The sequence below is a fragment of the Gossypium arboreum genome, chromosome 2, assembly GCF_025698485.1.
Source record: "Gossypium arboreum isolate Shixiya-1 chromosome 2, ASM2569848v2, whole genome shotgun sequence".
In the NCBI taxonomy this organism is placed as follows: domain Eukaryota; kingdom Viridiplantae; phylum Streptophyta; class Magnoliopsida; order Malvales; family Malvaceae; genus Gossypium; species Gossypium arboreum.
In genome coordinates this window covers 94,007,532-94,013,017 of record NC_069071.1, presented here as the reverse complement: position 1 = coordinate 94,013,017, position 5,486 = coordinate 94,007,532, and positions in this window count along the sequence as shown.

Genomic DNA, 5,486 nt, shown 5'->3' with positions numbered 1-5,486 from the left:
TGTGGCAATGGATGTGGGTATGTCTAGGATTGGATCCAATCAAAGAGCTTGGTATTTAAGCAGCCTTCATGGCTTACCTCCTCTGTTATGGATACCTACCTGGTGCCCAGCTTCCATTCACTTGGTTAGCTTATCAAAAGTCAGCTTTTAAAACACTTAAAAGGGAACATGGGTTTTTAACTTCAATGTGGCACGTCAAATTCGGCCATAATGTCTGGACAGGGTTTGGGGTGCTACAACATCGAGCTTAAAGAAGCTCAAGTTTGTTCTGACTCAGGCTCCTGTTTTGATACAGGCTGAATATGAAAAAGAGTTTGTGGTATACAGTGACGTGTCACACATCGGTTTGGGATGTGTATTGATGTAAGATGGTAAGGTTGTGGCTTATGTGTCCCATCAGTTTAAGATACATGAAAAGAACTATTCGACGCATGATCTCGAGTTGGCTGTTGTAGTCTTTGCGTTGAAAATCTAGATGCACTATCTGTATGGTGAAAGGTGAATAATCTATATTGATCACAAGAGTCTCATTTACCTCCTTACCAGAAGGAGTTGAATCTTAGGTAGCATCGATGGATTGAGCTGCTCAAAGATTATGACTGCATGATAGAGTATCATCTTGGTAAGGCCAATGTGGTGGCCGATGCTTTAAGTTGTAGGGCGATGACAGATTTGAGAGCGATGTTCGCTTGACTTAGTCTACTTGATTATAGGAGTCTGTTAGCCAAGTTGTAAGTTAAGCCGACTTGGATTGATCAGATTTGAGATAAGTAGTTGGGGGATAAGTATTTGGGTCTGCGGTTTCTTCAGATTGTGAGTGGCAGTACTTTAGAATTTGGGCTAAATAATGATTTTTCGAGGTCAAATCTGTGTGCCAAATGACTCTGATTTGAGGCAACCGATTCTGAGGGAGGCGCATAGTAGCCCTTATGTTATGCAAATCTAAAGAGACGTAATATTGAGTACTCTGTAGGAGACTTCGTTTTTCTTAAGATTTCTCCGTGGACTAAGGTTCTGAGATTCGGCTGTAAGGGCAAGTTAAGCCCTAGGTTTATAGGACTGTATTAGATTCTAAATCGTGTGAGAATGGTCACTTATCAATTGGAGCTACCTCCAGAGTTGGATCTTATCTACGATGTGTTTCACGTTTCGATGTTAAGGCGGTATCGGTCTAATCCATCTCACGTTGTCTTTGTTAAGGAGATCGAGGTTAGACCGGATTTGACTTTTGAGGAGGAGCTGGTTCAGATTCTAAAGTGAGATGTTAAGATTCTAAGGAGGAAGCCTATTCCTTTAGTAAAGGTTTTGTAGCAGAATCATGGTACTGAGGAGGCCACGTGGGAACCTGAGGACTCGATGCGTCAGCAGTATCCTCATCTATTCTAATTAGGCAAATTTCAAGGTCGAAATTTCTTTAAGGGGGTAAAGTTGTAACTCCCTGAACAATTTATTTCTGTTTTTGAAAAATCTAACACAAATGTGTATCTATTTCAGTGGTTAAGTGTTCTAGGTGTGTGTTTGAGGTTTTGGGTTTAAGTCCCACCTTTGCTAAATTTTGTGATTTTTGGAATCCAACCTTATCTTTGTTCAATGGGCTTATATTAAATTATCTGTAAATTCATATCAGAATGAGTCTGCTATTTCGAGTGGTAAGGGAACTGCTTTGTTGGAAGTCCTATGTTCGAATCTCTGCGTTAGCGTGGATGTTAATTTTTTACTTTGTTGACTGATAGTGTTTCGGTGGAGTTGGGTTTCTGAGAGGATTGTTGATAGTGGATTTATGGGGAGGAATTTTAGGGATTCTTATTATCTATTATTTTCTTTTTCTTTTTTTTTCAAAAAATTCCTTCCTCTTCAAAAATTCTAAAAAAAAAGCTGATGTTATTTGCTTTCTTTTTGCTCTTTGCTGTTTCCTTCCCTTTTTTCCTCGCTGGTGCTTTTGTTCTATTTTTCTATCTATTGTTGAACTTTCGTATATCGCTATTTCAATGCTCAGTGTACGTTTCTGGTAAGTTTGGTAGGTGTGATTATTGTTTTGGTTAGTAAATCTTTACTTAATGGGATTCGTTTGGTGTTTAGGAGATAATCAAGATGTTGAAGGTTTCCAATCGACGCTTTAAGTGTGCGAAATCTCTGTTACTCATTCGAAGGTAAGAACTTTGATGGATTAGTAAGTTTTTTTTGATGCAGTTCGGTTTAGAGTCGAATTAAGCGACTAATTGGGTGATTTCTTGGTCAATTTTAGGTGAAGCGTGACTTGAGAGTGTTTTTGCATCGATACTGTACCAGGTTTGTTCCCAAAATACAAAAATTTGAGTTTCGAAAAAAGCCAAAAAAAGGCCACTATTGATGCCACACGGGCATGTGGCTGGCCGTGTGATCGACGAAAGCACGGCCGTGCGCAAGACACGACTGTGTGGTGGCCAGAGTGTGGCTGTGTGGACCACACAGTTAGGCCAAGTTAGGCGTGTAGATTTTGGGCCAGGCCGTGTGAGCCACACGGGCAAAGCCAATCTAGGCTTGTGGACCCACACGGGCATGTGGGCCCATATTTATGAAAATTCCCTAGGGTTGTACAGGTTGTTCCGATCGATTGTGGCCTTATCATAAGGTTGATAAGGGTTAACCAAACCCTAAAAACTATAAATCTAATTTTCTGATATTTTGCTCTGAGTATGATAATACCATGCATGTCTGATTAATTCATAATCTGTAGATGAGTATGTTGAGCATGTTAATCTGTTATTTCTGCTTCTGTTTTCTATATATGTTTTGGGGTGGGATTTGTATATGTGGAGGAAGTGGTCTGTATAGCGATCATCGCCTTTATTTTGGCAGCTTGACTGCATATTATCTGTTATGTGTCATAATGGCACGATATGGTGCATAGGGTTGGGTGGGTGTTTTTAACCCCACATGGTGTGATGGGATGGTTGGAGATGGTGTGTAGAGGATGGGGGTAGAATTCTGATTATCTGATCTATTTGTATCTGTTATCTATATCCGAGATGGACATGAGTCTGAATCTGTATCTAATTATATATGTGTGATTTCCATATGATTGCATGTCTAATTCTACTGGGTTATACACTGAGTTTATGAAAACTCACTTTTGTTTGTCTAATCTGTTTAGGTAATCCACAGACTTAGACGGATTGGTGCCGCGAAGACTCAATGGTGACCATCATCCATTAAACTTAGTATTTATGATTTATTTAAACTTTGGATTTATTTGGGAGTTTGTAAAATTCTGGGACTCTTGGACTGTTTGGTTTTTAACCGTAGATTTTTAGTATGCTTGATATTTTGATTACTTCGGTAAAATATTTTTACGAAAACAACGGTTTATCACAAATAAAGGTTTTCTGAAAATGCAAATTGAATTCTTTTAAAATAGAATGGTTTTTGAAAGCTTTCGCTGTAAAATAGGTTTGAAGGCAAATTATTTAATTAAATAAAAGTTTTGGCAATGGATAAAAGAAAATAAGAGTTGAAAATTGAAATGGTTTTACCGTATAAACTTCGTTATCAAAACCCATTCTTTGTGACACCTCTGGATTCAGCCATAACGTCTAGGTCGGGTTTGGAGTGTTTCACATAATACTAATCATGAATGAATCAATGTATTTAGTTAAATGTAAGAATATTACAAAATTATTAAAAAATAACTAAAAAAATATCGATGTGGATTTTAAAGAATTATTAACATTATGAGAATTATTTTTAAATTCATGTCATTACAATGCTATTTTTGTTACATTGCTATCAAGTGTGTATTTTAAAAAAAAAACTAAATCAAAATGTCACACAAGTAAATTTAACAACAAAAATTATATATAAGAAAGGAATTCCATGCATTCCTCAATCTGACACATGTCTAAATAAACTGTCTTTTTATTACAGAAAGATTTGTATGCAATAATACGAGATAATCTATTTTAGGAAATAGATAATATATTGTAGGAAGTCAAGGAATAATAGGAGTAGTTTTCCTATTTCGATCCTTCGTGAGATATAGCATGTATATATATTCTCTTATGTTGATAAATTCCTACTTTTACCCTACTATTGTTATGGTATCACAGCCAAAACCTAAAATACCACAAGCCAAATTTAGATGAACACACTACCATCGTCGTCAAACAAGATTGAGGCTAATTCACCGTTTTTTTCTCGGTCCACAAGACCATCCAAGAGGTTTCATCACTCCAATGTGTCTCCATCTTGATAATTTCGATGATTGACATACGTTATTTGTGTGGCTTTGTCTTTGCGGTGTAAGTTCGGGTCCCTCAATGGTACAATAACCGACTTGACGCCTTCATGCATGGAAGAGGATTAGGTTTCTATACAATGTATGCTTGTTTTAGGGCTTGTGAATACCATCGATCCAAAGGTCAAATATATGCTTTCGAATTATGACAACACAAAATTATTATAGGATGATTTCAATGAACATTTTGCGGTTGTTAATGCTCTAATAATATATTGCTCATTGCGAATCTAAAACAACGTTTGTAACAATATATTTTAGCAAGTTGAAGGTTTTATGGGATGAATTGAGTAATTATGAACCTATATTATGTTGTAAGTGTGGCAAGTGTACATGTGATCTTGGTAAAACTCACGACAAATGTAGAGAGGAGGATCAACTTCATCAATTCTTGATGGGTTTTACTCGGAGTATTATGGAAAAATTTGGTCGAGTTTGCTATCTCAATAGCCTTTGCCTAATCTTAATTGGGCATTTTAGCAGGTTGTTTACGATGAAAGAGTGTGGGGAGTTGCTCGTATTAAAGATGAAAAACTATATATTGTGGGGTTTGTAGTTCATATAGAGGGCCAAGGACATAATCAATTTGATAAGGTTAACAAGTCGAGCTTGGTCTGTTCACTCTGTTAGCACTCGGGTCATAATGTTGAAAATTATTTTACAGTGATTAATTACCTGAGTTGGTGGGAGGAGCGGTATGGTCTGCCACCAAATTCGGAAGCTAAGGGTGCAAGTAATGCTCATGGAAAGATGTTTGCCTTGCACCCTTCACTAGTTGCTAGTTGAGGTCGAGGGGGTCTTTGTGAATGCTACTACTGTAATGAAGGTTGATGGTTTGATAAGTGCATCTCCTACCCTAGCGACAACTACGAAACTACTTGGTTTTAATATCGCAGATTGGAAAGCGTTGGTAGCACCGTTTGATAATCTTCAAACTCAAATAAATTGCTTGAATGGTGAGTTTGATAATACTTTTTGGATAGCTGACAATAGTGCTTCTAATTACGTAACGATAAATATTTCTTTCTTGACTAAAATCTGTGACGTGAATGCTTGTCCTATCAGTTTACTAGATGGACAAAGTGTTGTAGCAACTAAACAAGGGACTATGAAACTAACGGACAAAATGTCTTTTAATAATGTTCTTTATGTTCCAAAATTACATTGCAATTTGTTTTGGTTTTGTAGCTTGATAATGATATGAATTGTCTTA